Below are 19,873 nucleotides of genomic sequence, written 5' to 3'. Positions count from 1 at the left end.
TGTTTAATTTTAATTAGTTTATTTATTTTACAATTAGTCTGCGGAAAACAGGCACATCTTGGAAGCAGGTTAAGTGTATTTCTGTTTTGCATGTTGAGTCTGTCGCGGTCTTCTATCTTAGTCAAATATCTTCTCGGCTTAATGTTGAAATATGTACTTTAAAGGTGTGCCTAAACCCAATGTTTGCTATTACTGATCCAGGAGATGTATTCTGCAGTACATCTCTGGTTGTGTCATCTCCACGTTTCTGTGTTGCAGGTATTTAATGATAATTAACTAACTGTGAAGCACTTGAGTGCATTTTAACTCCAACTATACAAGAAGCTCTCCTGAAGTCAACAATTCCCTTCAAGCACTTTAGGTTAATCATGTGCTTAAATGCTTGACTATGTCTTCAGTCACTACATCACAACCTGCAGAGGAGCTGTGAAAAGTATTATCATTAAATAACAGTTAGGGGAGTCCAGGCTGAGATCAAGGCCCATGGCTCTGGAACAAGCTTATTCTGTGGCAGTCCTGCTGGGCACAGGATCCTGGATTTGGGGATCTGAACACGAAATCAGTGCTGATCTCAGTAGTCTGCCTGAAGATTAATGGCAGTGTCCTGCTGGAGGGACTGTCACAGCATGTTGTAAATCCACTGTCATGTTGTATGTAGACACTAAAGAAGCTGCAAAATTCTTTAACAGAGCCTGGATATACACTAATGGCCAACTTTCAGCATGAAATTCCCTGCTTGCACACACTCCTCCTGCAGCTTCAAATATCATCAGACTTTGTGTAAGCTCATCTGAGTTTAAGTCAGCTGACATTGATTTAAAAGGATAATCTCTACAAAAGTATTGACCTCTGCATATGAAAGAACTAAAAAAACCAGCAGGGAACACACTGTGAAACTAACTCCTGAGGCACTCACAGGCTTTGTCTTGCCTAAACCTAAACCCAGCTGTGCACTGAGCCCACTCTGGATAAACAACCACTGCCTACATGGAGGCTGTACCATCAGCTTTGCAAAGCAGTAGCCTGAATTATGGTGTTCATATACTCAAATCCTGATGAGATGTCAGTATCAGCAAAACTTGGGGGAAGGTGGAAAGTGAAAGAGGAAAGGAGAGTAATAGACTATTGATAAGGCTACACAATATGCAGGGGATAACAGTAAATTTTACATATGGTTTTAAGCATCACAGTAATGAATATAGTGTGGAGGTGTCTGCTTCCCCCTGATTTAGAGGTGGACAGGATGTGAAGGTTCTCAGTCATAGCTGGAGCAGTGAGTCATGGTAGATTAAAGTCCCTCGTCAGTCACTTGAAGTTATTATTTGGACCTTAGCAGTTTCAGTAATAATTGCAAATATTTTCATTTTCTATGTAGATAACGCCCATCTCAATCTAACTCAATCCAGTCAAAGGGCTGGTCTGCAAATGGAGGCTAAATGAAATAGAATTAACCCATTATTGGGCTCAGTACTGGAGCCAGTCTGGTTTAATATGTGTACCAAGGATCTGGACAAAGGGATCAAGTGTACCCTCAGTCAGTTTGCAGATGACACCAAGGTGGGCAGCAGTGTTGATCTGCTGGAGGGCAGGAAGGCTCTGCAGAAGGAGCTGGACAGGCTGTATGGCCAATTGTATATGCCAGATCCTGCACTTGGGTCACAACAATCCCAGGCAGCACTACAGGCTGGAGGCAGTGGCTGGAAAGCTGCTTGGTGGAAAAGGACCTGGGAATGCTGGAGAACAGGAGCTGAACATGAGCCAGGATGCGCCCAGGTTGCCAAGAAGGCCAATGGCATCCTGGCCTGGATCAGCAACAGAGTGGCCAGCAGGACCAGGGCAGTGCTCATGCCCCTGCACTCAGCACTGCTGAGGCTGCACCTGGAATCCTGTGCACAGTTTTGGGCTCCTCATACAAGAAAGAGAAAAGGTGAGAAAACACCCATCTGGAGATTGCAGCACTCTTTAAAGAGGTGTGCTGCTTACTGGTGGCTCATATCGGGGATTCATTGAGAGACTACCAAGCCTCGTACAGGACACTGGCTATTATCCATTGCTGTTTTGTGTGGCACAGTCAGGAGCAGTCTGAGGAGTGTCAAGAAGGGTAATAACCCTAGGAGTGCTGATAAGGGACTCTGGAACACAAGTAATAGACTCTATGATCATACTGGATGCTCTTGAATTTAGTCAGAGACAGGCATCTGGTAAACATCTGTAAATTCGCTTTATTATTGGAAAGCAATTTATTGCATATTGTTTTCTACTGCATTAAAGTTAGCTCAAAACATACATTAGAAACAGTCTTGAAATATTTTTCTTTGTAGACAAACACTTCAAAAATAACAAAAATGCTAAATAGATTTAATGAAGATATTTTTAGCAAACCTATTGAGTACAGTCTTCTGATTCAAATGTATAGCTCAGAACTCACAAAACTCATCTTCTTTTGCCTCTACTTCTATTTTTTGTAGTAATATTTTGTTTAGAAAGTGAAAACAGACTTCACACTGCTGAAAAACCAAACCAAACTCCTAAGGGAGTTCATTTCAGTAATGTGTGAAGTTACCAGAGCCTTTTTTCCCCCCTTAATTTCAGGTAGTACAATATGTAAATTGGCCAGAATACTCTGGAGAGTTTCTTCTGGGAGTTCTCCTGAAACCTGTGATGTCTGACACTTTTGATTCCCTCCTGTCTGCAAGTGCATGTGCAGCACAGTGCCACAGCCTCTCTTCCACTCCCTGACAGGTATTTTTTTAACTTAACTTCAAGCACTTACCCTGCAGAGATAATTTTTTTTTTTTCTGAGCTGAGCTGTCCAGGCTCTCCTAGTCGATGGAAACAAGAGAAAGGCATTTCTAGGGCATGAGTCACCTCATTGTAATGTACACAACTAAAATCAGGTAGAGTGCTCTTGATTTAAGAGGAAATGTGAAATGTTCCAGGTTCAAGGCATTAAGAATAAGTGAATTTAGGATTTCAGCATTCTAGTTTGATTTCTTTCTGCAAAGGGAATACATTTGAGTACTGCTTTCTTATGGCTCTATGTTGAAAGCACAATTCATTAGTAATTCTGAAGTGTTTGGATAGTAGGGTCACAGTGGGTAGGTAAGTATAGGGATATCTAGGCAGCAAAAACATTCAGAATGAATCGTGAGTCTATGCATCAAAAATGAGGTTCATTAATCTCAGAACTGAAATTAAACTAATCTACTCAGTGAATAGACAGATGAATTTTAACAATATCATTGCCACTCTGTGTTGCTTCCTTGAGGACAGGTAAAAAACCAAGGCAAATCATTTTCCCAAGCCATGGGCCATCACGGAGAGAAAATGCTGCTCTCAGATTTGTGGATTCTCCATCGTGCACACTGTGCTGCCAGGGTGTTACCAAGCCAGCATTCCCATGCTATATTAGGGAAAAAAAAGTTTCACTCATATCATCGAGGCTTAAGATGAAACACAGTCTTTTGGCAAAGATACATGACTATGTGTCGTGAGATCTGTGATCTCTTCCCAACTCTCCCTCAAGTCTCCACAGCTTACTTTTTCAGGTATGAGTGACTTAGTACCTAAAGCTGTAGGCAGAAAATACAGACAAGTAACTGGTTTTTTAGTACTGCTGAGTCACTGAAGCTGAGTTTGAAAATTACCCTCTAGCTTGTTAATTCTTTGAACTTGTTATGAAAGCTGATGGAAGGTACTGTATGAGTACCAAGAATAATTATTCTGTAACTGTTAGTGTCAGATAAAGAAAATTCTGAAAGATCCTCAGCCTATTTTTTTAAGTATGGAAAGGCATCAGTAATCACAAAATGCCTCTAAAATCTCCTTGAAGTGTTATAAAGCCAAAAAAAGAAAGCTCAGCTAAACCTGGAGTGGTTCAGCCAATAAGATATGCAAAGACCGACTTCCAGCAGATTTAGGTTTATTACGGCTCCAGCTAACTCATCCACTGAGAATCACCCTTTTCTGGCCCACCTGGTAAAGCTGTTGTATGTGGACTGCAAAACATCCCAGATCACATCTCAGTTGTTCTAAATGTGCGCTTTGGCTGGTGCGGGGGACAGCGCTAATTGGATAAGTATGTTCTAGTGTCTGGCCACCAGCTGCCAGCCACAACATTGCACAGTGTTGCCTTAATGCTGTTTGTTCCAATCAGTTAATTTGTCTGGATTATGAACTGTTCTGCCATCAGGAAAAAAAGCACTTTAAGGCTATTTCAACCCGTCTGCTCTGCCTTCCCCTGTCAAAAGTCTAATTTGCAATTAAGAATTTCAGCAGCACTTTCATGTGCTCAGAAAGCAGCAGAGCAAGTCTTCCAGAGAGATTCATTTCCCATAGAAATAGAGGTATCAGCAATTCCCAAGAAGCTGATCTTTATCAGAAGTTAGTAAATTGTTAGTATTGTCATTTATGGGGCTATAAAAGTAAACAGAGCCAAGCTGTCTCCTCCAGAGACCAGTGTGGTAACATGTGCCTCACATGGTTGGTTCCTCTCAGGCTGAAGGCAGCCACACTGCTGGGAGGTCAGGAAAGAACACTCTGCTGGGAAGCCCCAAATTCAGGGAGGGCTTGTCCTTTACAATGCCCTAATATCATGCTGGTTGGTGTAAAATACGAATGAGATGCATTAAATTGTTCTTGTTTGATGTGGAACTTGCTGCCACAGTTCTCTCTCTACCTAGGTAGCTGTGTCTTAAGCTTTGCTTGTAGCTGAGCTTCCTCATCCCCTAATTTAAATATTGTTTTCCTAATAAAACCCTAATTCAGGAAGATGCTGAATTGCCTCCTGGAAAAACATTGATTTTTCCATAGTTCCCATCTATTTCTTCCAGCAATACCTTTGAAATTATGGCCTTTGTTTATTAGTTCTGTTGTTGTTATTATTGGTACAATGCAAGATTCTTCCAAATGAGTGATCTGTACTTCCAACAGTGTTGTTTTATAATTAAATCCTGGGGCCATGCTTTCTAAGGGATTTCAGTCCAATGAGTAATTGCTCACTGAAATAACTTGTAAATACAGAAGACAGGGATGAACAGACTGGCATGAATACAGAAGGCAGGAATCACATTTTTACAGGTAAAAGTCCTGGTAACTCTCCCTCTCCGAATTAGTTGCCTTGAACACTTTTATAGTTAATGTAGGAAGACAAATTATTCTAGGGTGCAATTCCTGTCAGTCTAAAACAGATTGGATAATTCATACCCTAAAAGTACCTGGTTTATTCAAGAGACTATAAAAGGCACCCAGAATGGCCAGATCAAATGTAGACATCTACACTGTAAACATCTAAAATGAAGTTAAATAAATATTAAATCTTAAGGTGAATATGTTTTCAGGAAAAAAATTGCCTTTCTCCTCAGGTTATGGGGCAGTCCTTTGTTAAGCCCTGGATCCTGCTAACTGCAAAATTGTAGTATTTTCCTCTTTTCTCTGGTGTTGAGCCCTCCTTCCCATGTCCCTTTTGGTCCTGGGGCTGACAGCAGTGGGGCTGGAGGGAATGTCAGGAGCCACCAGTGTCCTCAGTTCTTATCCAGCAGGGTTTGATGGCTGGAGATCCCTTATTAATCTATTTTGGGGTGAGTTTGGGTGTACGTTTCATTGTTTTCTTCACACAGCCTGCATTACATGGATTTTATTTTCTTTAGTCCTCAATTATTCCATTTGGTGATCCTTTTGTTATATCTAAACTGGTTTAGACAGTTGCCTGCCTGTAGTGACCGCTGACTGACAACTGGGATTTCAGTTTACAGTCTGGGACCTCCAGTACACCCTGTGTTTGCATTCTTGCAAGCTGTATTTTATTCTAGGATCACAGGTAATTTAATATACACAGAAAATCTACTTGTTATCGCTCTAAACTGGAGCTAACTCAAAGCAAACCTGACTGCTGGATGTTTCCTGCCCCAGTTAAATAAAACAAGCTCATTATCAGCTTGGGCCAGGACACGCCCAAACAAACCTTGACACCCTTTTCTGTCAGGTCAATAAAAAACATGTGGCCTTTTACTAGGAATGGCAAAAAATGTAGTATTTTACTGGGCTACACCAAACCCCATCCAGACGCTGTTTGGCTGTGTTTGCACAGTGCTGTGCCTCATCTGTTCTGCTCCAGAAGTCGTGTAGCTGTGTTGACACTGCTGTGCTAATACAGCTACACAACTGCTGAGTGGCGTTTAGCTTGCGTATGTCCAGCTCAGCACATGGACAGAGAGAGCTTCCATCTGTCTCCAGCTGTCTTTAGAGGCAGGTCCACAGTCTGTCTGCCTCTTGTAAAAATGCAAGCGAGTAAGAGGACAAAGATTCTGGAAGTGTTTCTTATAGTGATGGCTTAGTGTTTAGGAAAGCCATCTGAATAATTCTAAATGCCTGGGTATTTGGATCACCTTTTCAGAACACATTTGGAACATCCAATGTCCTGATCATTGACCACCTTGAAAGTAGTTTCAGCTGGCACTGGGTAACTGAGGAAACACAGATCACTAGTCCCCTAAAAAAGTTTATTTGTGCTTCTAGTTATTCAATAGCAAAAATCAAGGATCCATTCAAAAAATTAAGCATCTTCTTCAGTAATTATAGTTTTCAATGTCCTGGCATGATATTTTCTAAATGCAGTTGTGGGATTACTGTACTGACAAACTGGAATCTTTCTAATTGTTTAAATGACGCCCCACTACCAATCAGAACAGAATATGTACTCTATTAAGTTGACAATTACCATATATTTGAGAATTTCACAGCCCACTTAGTCTCCTGATAGAGTTTCCTGGATGATTTTCCCCTCTCATTTCTTCCTGTCTAGCAGATTGTTTTCAGAAGTGTTTAAACACCAGAGCAGGTGATAAAACATTTCTGGTAATCCTTTAAGGTGAATTATAAGCTTCTGGGAAGAAGGGTTGACTTTCATTTAAGGCATAAAATATAGCCAAGTTCAACAACCATGGAAAAGTAGCAGCCACCTGACAGTAAACAGCCAGAGACACACTAAAGGGACTGGTAGTTGTGTTCTAATTTACTTTTGTGGTGTTCACCTGACTATATAAATATTGTAGAGATCACTAAATTTCAGCTGGTTCTTTTTTAGGTGAATGTAAAGAATGGTGGCTCCTAGAGTTAGTCATTATGTGAAAAGGGCTTCTAAATTAAACCCAGCGAGTCATGCTCTACATGTTCTTTTATTTTCTCTTTGCTATCATGTTAGGCTCTGATGGCTAACTTTCATGTAGATGCCCACTTTAGTGACAACTAAAATTAGATTAGATAAATTCTATATGGATCCTAAAGGCACTACCTCATAGCTAGAGTTTCCAGTGATGAATATGGAGTTTTATAAAATGCTGAACACACGTGACACTGAAGTTGTGGCATACAGCTTCATTTTAGGAGGCTAAATCAGATGAAAACCACACAGACACATGGGACAAGCACATAACTGATGCAAGCTCATCCTGCCAATCCAAATGGAATGCTTTTCCCTTTTGAAGGGATGCCTTTGTGCCAGTGGACTCTATTCCAGAGCAGAAACTGTCTCATGTCATTCTCCTTTTACAATGGACTGGATATTGACTATCTTTTCCAAGTGGCAAAGAGTTGATGTAAATGCCTTATGATTTTTTTTCTAACATGACATAAATACAGTCATGTTCTCTTTTCTGACCTGGATCAAATATTTACTGTTTGGTAATGCATGATATCAATGAAGGTGGAACCAAGGTTGTTCTGTAAGGGCTTTTATTCCTGAGCAATGACATCTGCCATCTGGCTTGTCTCCTGTGCTGATCTGTGCTGGCAGACCCCATTTTGAACAGCGAATAAACCTTATCAGGCGCAGACATATTTCTGTTCATTGATCCTAGTTACCTGCTTAACTCCTATTTGTGCTGTCTGACATGTCTTTCACCCCAAGGAGAGCTCCTTTCACATGATACGTGAGGAACAGGGCTAACATGTTCTGGCATCTTCCAGTGCTGATGCTGGTTCCATAATAAGCTTCATACTCTGAGATGGCTGCTACTTTGAAAGCTTTATTGACCTGATAAATGTTCCTAGCTCATGTTAAATGGGCTGTGAGTTTGATCCAGATGGCTTGCTGGATGCAGCTTTGAGGTCAAAAGCTGCTGACACTTGAGCCAGTAATGCGCATAAGCTACAGCATCTGGGATCAAAACCATAATTCTCCTGCTAATCAAACCAGGCCTCTGTTAGTTGCTGGTTGTTTTGCAACATGAATTTCTCACTTGATACACTAACCAAAAGAGAAATACTTGTGTCTGATAACTTAGGATAATTGATGCAGGGAAGACAAACTAACAGAAGATATTCTCCCCTTCTTTTTCATTTTCCCTTGCACTCATGAAGGTATCCACGTCAACACTGAACATCCTATAAATGGATGGTGCCATTTCTCATCAATGCTGAAACAGATTTCCCAGAGTTATATGCTTTTTTAAATCAGCTGGGAGATTCGCATTCAGACAGAGTAATAAGACATCGCACTTAAAAATAAAATAAAGGCGAATATAAAATTGGGCCAGCAGACCCAATGTTTTTGCTGACAGATGTAATTTGTCTTGCTAGAAGCAGAGATGTCAAACAAAGCTTTGGTGAGGACAGCAGAAATATTTTCAGCCAATAGAGTTGAAATTCTTCGCAAGTTCACTTTCATTTTGATCATGCCTTTCTTCCAGTACTCTAACAAAAAATGAATAGATAGTAAGTGGTGCAAGACAAAACAATATTTAAATCAAATACTAAACTTTTGAAAAGTACAGTTCTTATTCATAATTCTATGGTTGCACAACAGCGCAATCCTTCTTGTCTGGGAGAAGCAGCTTTCCCTGTAACTAGTGTGTCTACTCAGAACAGTTAATGTTTTAAATATGAAAAACTTACCAAACTGATTTGGTTGGGATGAGAGTGGTGGTGGTGGCCGTCAGATTTCATGGGAAAATTAGACAGCTGCCAAGACCAACATTTTTTGGAAAGTGCTGCTGTATAGCCCTTTTTGAAAAAGACCTTTACCACAGCTAAAGGGTCACTTTTAACTCTGTACTGACCACCTATGTACAGCTTTTCCAAGAGCCATAAGCCTTCCAAATAGTGATTCTAAACCTTGGAAAAAAATCAGTAACTAGTGAAGATACCTGAGTCTTGACCGAAAATTCATAGAAGTTCCATAGACATCATAGTGCTTTGCTGTGGTGGGGCAGAAGGCAAAACCCCCCAGTCAGGGACGGCTAACGTGACCATGTTTGACTGCGGATCGGGTGGGACCAGGGGGTAAGTGGAGCCCTATCGGGCGGGAGGGAGATATGTGTGTGTCTCAGTGGGGTTGGTTCTGGGGTTGGTTCTCCTTGGAGGGGCGGGTTGGTAGCTGAGGGCTCTCCTTTTGGGTCTGGGGCGTTCCCCTTAGATTTGGGTCTCTCTCCATAGCTCAAGGTCTTCCCGTGGATCGAGGTCTATTCCCTTGGATCAAGGGCTCTCCCCTTGGGTCGAGACGCCGCGCAAGGGAACTCCTGGAGGCTGAGAACCTTCGAAAGACCGGCATCCCGGGCTACACTGCAGAAACCTTCAAGATTCGGGTCGTACCAACACCCTTGGAGCTAAATCCAGTTTAATAATGAGAAAGAAATTAAAAAACAGGCCCGCGGTCTGCCGCTCCTGCCCCGCTGCCGCGGCCGAGGTGCCGCCCATGCCGCAGCCGCTGGGTGGCGCCATCAGGAAGGAGAACGCGCGGCGGCGGCGCGGGGCCGGGGCTGCCTCGGGCGTGCGGCGCGATGGCCGGAGAGCGGCGGGCGCTGTTGGCAGCGCTGGGCACCACCGGAAAGGGGCTCTGCTTGGCTGCCAGCCTCCCGCAGGGCACCGCGGCATCTGCACAGACTGGGCTGCCTGGGAGGATGCCGCCATGCTAGACATGATGGGGGTGCGGAACAGCGCGCCACCGCTAGTCCTCCCGGTCCCGCTGGTTCTGATACAAGGGCAGTGCTGCCATGGACTGGGTGTGAAGGTCTTCATCCTTCTCCTCTTCCCTCCAGGCTGTAGCGCCCTCAGAGTCTCCCCGTCCGCAGGCACCGCGGGCTTGCATCAGCTGCCAGCCCTGATTTCCGAGGTGATGTTCCAGCCCCTCGTCAGCCCCTCGCCTCGGTGTCCCCCGGGGCAGGGACGGGCTGGCACCAGTGGCACCCCCAGAACTGGTGTGTTGTGGTAGCTCTGCTATCCCAGCGGGTGTGCTGGCGCCAAGGGAGCTGAGCGGGCTGGGAAACACCTGCAGGGAGCCTGCCAGGGGATGAGCTCCTAGTGACACCCAGTGCCGGGGTGCACAGGGCAATGGAGGTGAGCTGTGTGGTGGTGCAGAATCGCTTTCTCCTCCCTGGCTGGGGTCATGCAGGGCTCCTGTCCAGCAAATCCCAAAGAGAAAGCAGGGCTCTGCTCCACTGGGCCAGCAGGGACAGAGGTGCCAGGCACTCTCGAGCAGTGACAGCCGTTTGAGGCACTCCTGGTTTCATGGGTGGGCTTGGGGGGATGTGAGACCCTTGAAGGGGTAATTTCAGTGGGACATAGTTAGCAGTGATAATCAGAGTCTGAGGGAGGATCTGGCATGGAGGATAGATTGGTCTAATGGTAGGGAGGGGTTCACATGGCTGGAAAACTCCTCTCCAGGGAGTGAAGTGGCCCCAGGTGCTGAGATAAGGAACAGTTCCAGCATTGTCTTGTAGCCTTGCAAGAGGAGCACTGTGGGCCCATCTCTGGGGCCACCATTGGGCTGCAGCTGGTCAGTGGGATGGACCAAGGGCTGAGCTGAGGTGCCATGTACTCCAGCCTCCTCTTTTCTCCCTTGACTTATCATGTCCTTCCCTCCCTTTGACCCACGAAGGCCTCAACTTCAGCCTCCCTTGTGTTTATGTGACCCAAGGTCTGTCTTCTCCAGGACACACAAACCAAACCACCGTGATCCCTTCATGATCCTCCTTTCCCATCCCTTGGCTAAATCTCCCCTTCCTGTCCCTTGCTGAACCTTCCCTAACATCTGATCTACGAGTGGGGTTTCAGCAGAGCTGAGTAGAGGGGAAGAATCACCCCCTCCACTAACCTGCTGGCCAGGCTGCTGGGCATAGATCTATAGTGAGGATGATTGTAGACTAGATAGAGGTTTTTATTTGTCCTGTTGTTTTGCAGAGGTGACACTTCCTTGACATTTGAGAACCTCCGGTAGAGCTTAAGGACATCTGCTGGATTTCCCTGAGCAGTAAGTAGGAGTTCTCATCACTGTTTTATTCTCTTGCCCAGTTCATCTGGATTTCCTCTTCCAATTGAGTAATTTTAGGATTCTGAGGCACGCTCTAACATAATTTGATTTGAATATTTACAAGTCCTGTGCGTCTTCTCTCTTTATGGAAAAGGCAGAGAAGGTCCATCTTAGAGCATCATTGCAGTGTAGCTTGGTTCAAGCTAAAGCAGAGATGTGCACAGCATGAACATCTCAGCTGATATAAATAGGCTTGGCCTGTTTAGTCATTAGGATGATACCAGTCTGTGCAAAAAGTATGGGATAATTCAGTTCTGTGGCATAGGAAAGAGATTTGATGCTCTTCACGCTGCTGTCATCAGCAAAGGACATCCCTTCATAACTTCTGCTGGGTTTAAGTAAACTGAGCATTTTAATAGTCAACTTTGCTAACTGTGGGAATGTGTGGCTAGAGGAGAGTATGGCTAGCAGAAGAAACCGTTTAGCTGAAAAAAAGTAAGTATTCTCTGAAAAATGGAACCAGACTCCCTATCTGATAGGAAATTCAAAAGTTGTGGGATGTCCTTTCATTTCCAAACCGGAAAGAAACATGGTGAAAACTGAAATTTAATGTGAGTAAAGCTATCACATTGGCTTGTTCATTTCAAATTTACAGTTTAGACTATATCTTATATGATATAAAAATGTTTTTAAGCAATAATTTCGAACAATATTTCAAAATATTTTATAGCATTTTCCATTTTTTTAAATTCCTAGCAAGATTTAGACTTTGTCAGGGAGTTGTCCCAAGATGTGCTGGCTTTAAAAGCCCCTGCATTTCCAAGGGGGGGGAAATGCTCCATTAGTTTTGTAACTAAGTGTAAATACTTATATTTTTATTTCTTATGATCTGAATTTCATTAGTTTTGAACTCCTGTATTTCTTATTCAGAGGAAACCTTCAGCATTAGCTGTCTGTTTTAATGGGGATTTTTATCTAGGTGTCATAGATGAGAAGTAAATGTAAAAGGTACTTCAGATGTAAAATAAACATTCATTTAATTCCCATGGTAGGAACACATTTATATTTCATGGTTTTTAAATTCAAAGTACTGTAATATTTAGATCTGGATGGCTGCTTTTGAGGGGAAATGATAAACAACATTGTCCCTTGCAGTTAGCAATATTGAGAACAGTCCATTCAGCAACAAATCAAAAGATTTATATTAAAAAGGAAAGTCATATTAATCTTGCCTCGGTTGCATCACTCTGTGAAACTTATTTGAAATAGAAGGTAGAAACAGTAACCTGCAAAAGAGGGTGATTACACTTCTGCCTAGAGAAGTGATGATAACATGGAGATAGAAAAGGAACAGTCTGTAACTTGGAATTGTTTTTTTCTTCTGCATTGAAACAGAAAACTCAGTATCTGCAATAAGTGACTGAAAGGATGAACTTGTCTGATGTTATGTGTATATACTGCTTCCTAGAATACATGGGGAGAGATGCATTGCAACGTGTAAAAAATCTTTGTCAGATATAGAGTATCTTTTGATCTTGGTATTTTATCTTGTGTGAATTTTTGTGTAGTGTGGCTTTCATATATATGGCATGGAATAGTGTGTTTTACTGATAGGGAAGGAAAAGTAAATATCTAATGCAGTGTGCTAAATGATGTGGATATGTGGATATACAGCTATTTGTGGGTTTTGTGCTTTTATTTAGGTATTCCTGAGTGCAGAAATAAAACATTGTAACTGGTAGCTAGATTGACATTATTTAAACTCACAGTTTCATAGTACCAGGTACAGACACCAGGTTTATGATTGTTTTCCTTAGACACTCCCAAATTCAGGTAAGATAAAATATTTTCATGGACTCTATTGACTAGGACTTGTGAACTTTGAGTTAAACTTGGACTTAAATGCTGCAGCGTGGCTTCGTGGGCATGACAAAATCTTTTAATTTTCCATTTGTAAAACAGGTGAAAACACTGAGAGCAGTGGCTGATCAGCCATAAGTGAGTCTGCCATGCATCCCCATATGGATCAGATCAGAGGAAGGACCTCTTGAGGTCTTCGGCAGTCTTATTTTCTGATTCTTTTTTTCCCTGCCTCTTCTCCTATTTAAAATGCAGTGCATCTGATTGGTCATATCGATGGTTGTGTCTTCTCCCATATATACTCAATTTCAGCACAGTGACATCCAGTGCCAGCAAGGGGCTCCCAGCATTATTACATTACAAATAATAATAAAAAATACAGCCTTGGTGTGAGTTGGTTATTGCTACCCAAAAGCAATACAGCAGGTTTGTACAAACTATTTTTTATCTCCCAGGAAGAAGTTTTCACTGAGACAAAGAGAAAGGATTATTGTTTCATGAATAAACAACTGTAGAGAATTTTCAGGTAAAAAAGCAGAGATTGCAAATGGCTTTCCAGGAATAGTATATTTTCTTTTGTTAAGTTGCTCTAAAGGACACTGTGTTCCTTGCCATTTTACCTCAAAAATATATTTTTCCATCTATGGGGAAATTTGTTTTCCAACTTGGTGAAGTATTGGTAAGGTTTTAGAACTGTTATGAATCTTGTGCAGGAAACATTGGAACTGTTCTGATATATGACAGATGTAGTGCAACTACTATGATGAAAACCATTCAAGGAACTCATATTTTTTCTTTCTCCTCTGCTGTGTATCATCAGTCTGGAGTTGCAGAGCTCCAAAGCTGGATGTCAGAAAACTCAGAAAACGTCACTGGTTCCAGCTCATCCCTCATGTAACTCCATGGATTTGGATGAGATTATACCAAGAGTAAGCTGAGCCCAGTGATTTTCACTGAGCCTGCTTGACTTCATGAGATTCAGCATGAGGATTTGTAATGCTAAACTGTCAGTAGAGGCCAAAGAATTGTGTAAGTGGAGTGGAGGAGTTAGGAAATGGGGAGGGGGGAGGAGGAGGAGAAAGTAAGGAGGGAAGAGGAAGCTGATTTCAGGTGACTGTCAGCTCTGCCTGTATCCCTGCCCTTTATATTTCCCCTGCTTTTATTTGGTTTTCTTTTTGACATTCTTTTATTCATTTTATTTTCATGGTTTGGTTATTTTAGCCAGCCTTTTCTCTGTGGCGCTTGTTCAGTTTTTTAGCACTGTCATTTGAACAGCTTTTAACAGCTACACATATTAATCAAGTTACAGGGACCCCCTGGGGGAAGCGATTCAGCCTTTTAGCAGCACTTGGGAAATCTCCTTTACTCTGATTCCATGGAGCTCTGCATATGCTTAGTAGCAAAAAGGAGCTGTGAAAAAGGGGACTTCAGTAGGTCTAATGCAGAGCAGGTGGAGACCTTGGACTGTGGATCTACTTAGAAAGAGTAAACTCTCTCCATGAAATGAAAAAATCTGGGCTGGATGCGGAGTTTACTGATGTTTATAAATCTTGTGCTGTTGAGGTTGTTATTTCCCTGTTAAGTATGTTACTGCAGTGCCCAGACATCACTCTCATAGACTATGGCTTATACTTGATACACATACTGGCCTTAAAGCCGAGCTACTATTTTGGGAAAGGCTCTCCTAGATGAAGATTATGTTTTGGAAGTGAATGAGAGGGGAAAAAAATAGTATGTTTGCCGTTCTTCTCTGAGTTTCTTTTATCGTCAGGTCTTGGTGACATTTTCAGGAGCAGATAGGAAAAGTCAAATTAGAAAGCAATTTGAGCTTTCCACTCTGCACAGATACTGGATTTAAGCTCTTGTCTGATTCAGATTTATGATTTTGAAATTATTTTTTCAGGAAATACCTCTTTTAAAGATCACTTTATTACTTGAAATCATAATTTGCAAGAGAAATCTTTTACAAGATTAAATGAGCACTTTTGTCTTCTTCAATGGGAACTTTCAAGAACGCAGGACAAAAAGCATTTTTGTAACTTTACAAAGATTGTGGTGGTAGTGAAAGCTCTGCTCTCAGTAAGAATAAGAGGCAAGTAGAGTGATCTGTGAAAGACTCTCTTTCTTCTGTGAAGTCCAGAGGCTAAACGCATTTGAGGAAATAATATTTAACACTATGCAAGGAGATTTGATGTGCAGTTCCCACTGCAGCAAAGTCTCAATGTAGTGTTTGAGAGCCTGTTTCCTCCTGGAGGAGGCAGTTTCTGAGTATGCTCCTAACAAAACAAATGATTATGTTGGCAGCTGTAGATAGGAAACGATGAATATGTCATTTTTGATGGTACAGGCATTACCTGAATGTTATTTCTATAAGAAAGTTGAGCAATGCCGTAAGTAAAATAAAAAATCTTGCTAGGAATACTGTATTGATTGAAGACACAAAATATTCTGGTTTAGCTGATGCGTGGATTCATCATATGTTTAGTCTATATTCTGCCTGGCTGTATATATGTGTAAATGCATTCTTGTTAAAATTAAAAGCAAGTTATTGATCTGTCAAGCTGCTTCTAAAAGCTCATTCTCTGTCAAGAGATGTGCTGAACAACATGTAGCCCAAAGTAGCCAATTTACAAAAGACAGATAATTTAGAAGCAAAGTTGTCATGACAACTTTAACTCCATATCCACCTTTTCCATGCACACATTATGAATTAAGGCATGAAGGGGTTGTCAAGGGAACTTAAACCGAGCATCCTAATTTCTGGGATTCAGAGTTTAGTCTAGGCACTGGTTTTGTTTGGTTTTAATTACTGCTGGTTATTCAGAATTGTAGTTAGTCCTGTATTTAGACTTTTAAATTATTTTGGGATCTTACAGATGAATAACGTGCATAATATGCAAGAAAAAAAAAAAAAGGCAATGAAGTACTCTTAAGACTTCTGTTGAAGTTTGCATAGAACTCCAGGTATAGCATTGTGCTAAACCTCACTTTCAGCAGTACTTCCTGTAAAGAGAGGGACCTTTGATACCTTTATTCTAGATACATGTCCGTGGTTTTGTTTTCATGGCAGTTTTACCCCGAGATAGCACCACAGAGCTAAATGGCACTATTTCTGATATACAGCAGCATAAGTAAAATAAATTCAGATAAACCTGTTCTTTAAGAAATGTAACAGACTTTCCTTCTTTTTTTCTTGTGTGAACAAAGTAAAATAAACACAAGGAAATTTTACTCTGATCAGTCACTGGAACACGTATGGCTACCCCAAGTCCAAGAAGAAACCATCTTCTTTAATTCTCACTTTTTGGTACAGCTAATGCTGGAAGAAGAAGAGATGTTGGATGTCTGACTTGTTTTGTCAGAGCAGAAACTGCTCCATAATGATTTGCAATAATATCTTAAGTGAGAAAGCATTGGATGGATGGCTGTTTCTTTCCTGTACTAGCAGCAGTAAAACATATTCACCAACGCTGTTGTGGAGAAAGCTTGTGCTGCCTGCCACCCAGGGTCCTGCAAGTTCACCTTCTCTCCATGCGTTCAGCTGACTTGTGAGGGTCCCTCCTGGTCTGTCCCTGACTGTGCACTTTCTGCAGAGCTTCCCTGTCATGCTGCAGCACTGCTGCAAGTACACAGGAAATTTGGTGTAATGTCCAAATGTACATTGTTACATGCTGGAAGTAAATTGATGAACTGTTTAATTTCAGTCCAGTGTTCAGCACTCCAGTGTGTAGGACAGAAATTGCTGTAGTTTGCACTGATTCATCTGGACCTGAGCTTTGAAATTGGGCCAGGTGTTGGTACTAGCTGAGGTAAGTGGTATGGAGCAAAAGCTGCTGGAATGCAAGAGTTTGAGCATGAATAGCAAACTGAAGACATACCAATGAATGGTTTCAGCAATAACTTCTGGCTGCAGATTTCTGGGGTCCATCTGTGCTGGAAAGTGGTCAGCTGCTGTCCGCTGTTTTTAACAAGAGTGCAACAATGGCAGGAAAGTCTCCAGGGCAGGATTAAAGTTCAGGCAATAGGAGGAAGCTTTCCCTTCTGTCACTCTGTATCACCTATTCTGCAGATTAGGGGGCTTTACTGCTGTGGTGCCTTGAGAAAGACATATTTGCCATATTGTGGAAAAGGATAGGAAGGACAAAACAGATGAGAGCTTGCACAAAATTATTTAACAACCTAGGAGGAAGAATCACCAAGCAGAAGCAAAGCTGTGTTTCAAAATGACCCCTTGGGGGAAACTGGTCAAAGCCAGACTCCTGGGCAAATATGAAAAGCTGCTGCCTCTGACTGCAGGAATGAATGGTTGGGACAATCTGTAAACAGCTCTTTCAGGAGGAGAGGAAGAAGCACCAGGTGGAGAGTATAAGCAGAGGCAGCAGTTGTCAGCTGAGTGGATCTGGCTGATAAACTGATTCTTATAAACACTTTGGGCAAACTTCTGTACCGGTTTCTGATCTGTGAATGTTCCCATCCTTGTGGCAAATCTCTGCCATATGTCCTGTGCAGTTCCTTGACTTTGAGGATGAGTTTGGAATAATCAGTCAGATCTTAAAATGCACCCAATCCACAGTGCAGGTAACACACATTATTGCATGTTTTAAGAAAGGTCCATGCAGTGTTGCTATCTGTGTGTTCTTGTTGGGAGATGTGTGAATGAACTTTAAATGGTCACAAAGTTATTCATAGTCTGATAACTAAAGGAGATGAGAAAGACAAATACACACAGAAGGTTTTCCACCACCTTGAGAAAAACATTTGAATTGTATTTGAAATAATTGAACAACTTGTCCAAGTATGGGGAGGAGTGGGAGCAAAGCCAAGAAAGCTTCACTGGCTAATTTTGAAGCATATGGCACAATTAATAATGGACTGAAACTGCAAAATTAAAGCTGGATATTGGGAATTTTGGATAGTGTGCATTGGTTCAAGATGAACAGCATTTGAACACCACGATGACGGGTACATAGAAGAATCTAATAATGCATACATTTTAGAGATATAAAAGTGTAGAAGTTTGCTGATGCATAGGGGAAATAAATGAAATTCAGCTATTACTTTTATTGGCTTCACTAGAGAGGCTTCATTACCTAGCAGGAACTGGCATGGAGACCCCTTATATTCTTAGTGGCTGTGAGCATTTTATATATGGTCAGGACATGTAATGTTAAAGCAACAAATCTGTTTTGGACTCCTGACTCAAGAACTGTGGCCTCCAGGTCATACATTTTATAATTTCATAGCTCACTTAAAAAACCACATTCCTCTCTTCCCCCAGCAAAGTTTACTAGGAGTTCAAGTGGGCCATTTACCCTCCTTGGAAAAAGGGATATTGAATGATTAGTTTTTCTTGGCATGCATGATTTGAATTCTGTATTGGGATCCTGGACAGAGAACATGCAAAAGAATTCTGTTCCCTTGGTATTTCTGGACCATACTTTCAACATCAGCATTTTTGATCTTAATTTTTTATGTCACTTAGCATCTCTTCTGACCTCATTCTGCAAATTGTTAGCTGTGAGTGCTCTTGCTAATTTCAGGGGAAGCAGTTTCATCAGTATAACCATGTGTGCTGGATAAAAATTTGGGGGAGGGCTGCTTTCCTTTGTTCTCCTCTATAAATATCACTGTAAAGGTTAAAGCTCTTGCTTTAACCAAAGAATGAAATATAAGTTAATATATGACATTAAAAGATCACAAAATTGCGTGTCTGCATGGGGAAATGTCTTGTTTGAGTTTGATATGTATTATGCCCAAATTCTCCCTCTCTTGTAGTGTCTTGTAAGGTTTATGGCCAGAGAAGGCACAAGAATTTGTGCTAGTCTAGTCCCACTATACAGGATTCATAAGCTTGCACAGGGAATCTGAAGTCAAGTTAGAGGGGCAAGAACAGGCTGTTCTGTACAGTCTGGCTGGTTTGCTTTGATTACATCTTTTGCAGCTAAGCCACTACTGGTATCATGTGCCATTTGTATTTTCCTTGCGATCAGGCACACCTGTATGCAGTAGAAGAGTGCTATGTAGCTTTTTTAAAGCAGTTTGATGTTTTTATTTGCTAGACCTACTGTTTCCCTGGTTTATTTTAGTGGCTCGGGTACAAGTTATGGTACTCTAGGATGAGCAGATAGAAATGCATTTATTAGTTTTATTTTCATAGCAGAAACAGAAAGCCTGGAAATAATTTTCTATCTATAAAGGGTATCTCGAGGTCCCTCCAAGAAGTTATCCTTCTTGTGATGGGGGAATGAACATTCCTCTGAAGTGCTTAACTGTCTGACATGAGACACAACTGGAGTGGAGAAGTGGAAATGGAGAAGAAAGAAATAAGCAGGAATGTTTTTCAATCATGCAGTGAAATGCTTTCCCCTCTGAGCAAGACAAAATAGGAACCTGTGAATTCCTCCCAAGGCTCCTTCCTAATGTGGCAGAGCTAAATGTCACCCTCTATTGAGAGTTGTGTCTGAGTGTCACTGTCAAGCCCCAAGGAAACAAATTCAGAAAAGGCAAGGAGTATTGGCCTTCATGCCTCCAGATTGTAATGTTAATTGCCTGATTTAATGCAACTTAAGAATTTCATCTAGAGACAGTTCTGCTACCCTCAGTCTCTGTCTTAGATTCCTATTCCTTTCGTGAAATAAAGTGTCATCTATAACTTTGAAATTTTTGGATTTGTCAGTTCATGGTAGATCAAACAAAGTAAGATTTAAATGCAGAATTTTTAATGTGTGTCTTCTTATGCCTTATTAATGCAATCAGTCAGCTTAGGAA

This window comes from Lichenostomus cassidix, chromosome 1 (genome assembly GCF_008360975.1).
Source record: "Lichenostomus cassidix isolate B80296 chromosome 1, HeHo_3.0, whole genome shotgun sequence".
Taxonomy (NCBI): Eukaryota; Metazoa; Chordata; class Aves; order Passeriformes; family Meliphagidae; genus Lichenostomus; species Lichenostomus cassidix.
The sequence above is the reverse complement of the archived record's forward strand: the minus strand, read 5'-3'. Positions refer to the sequence as shown.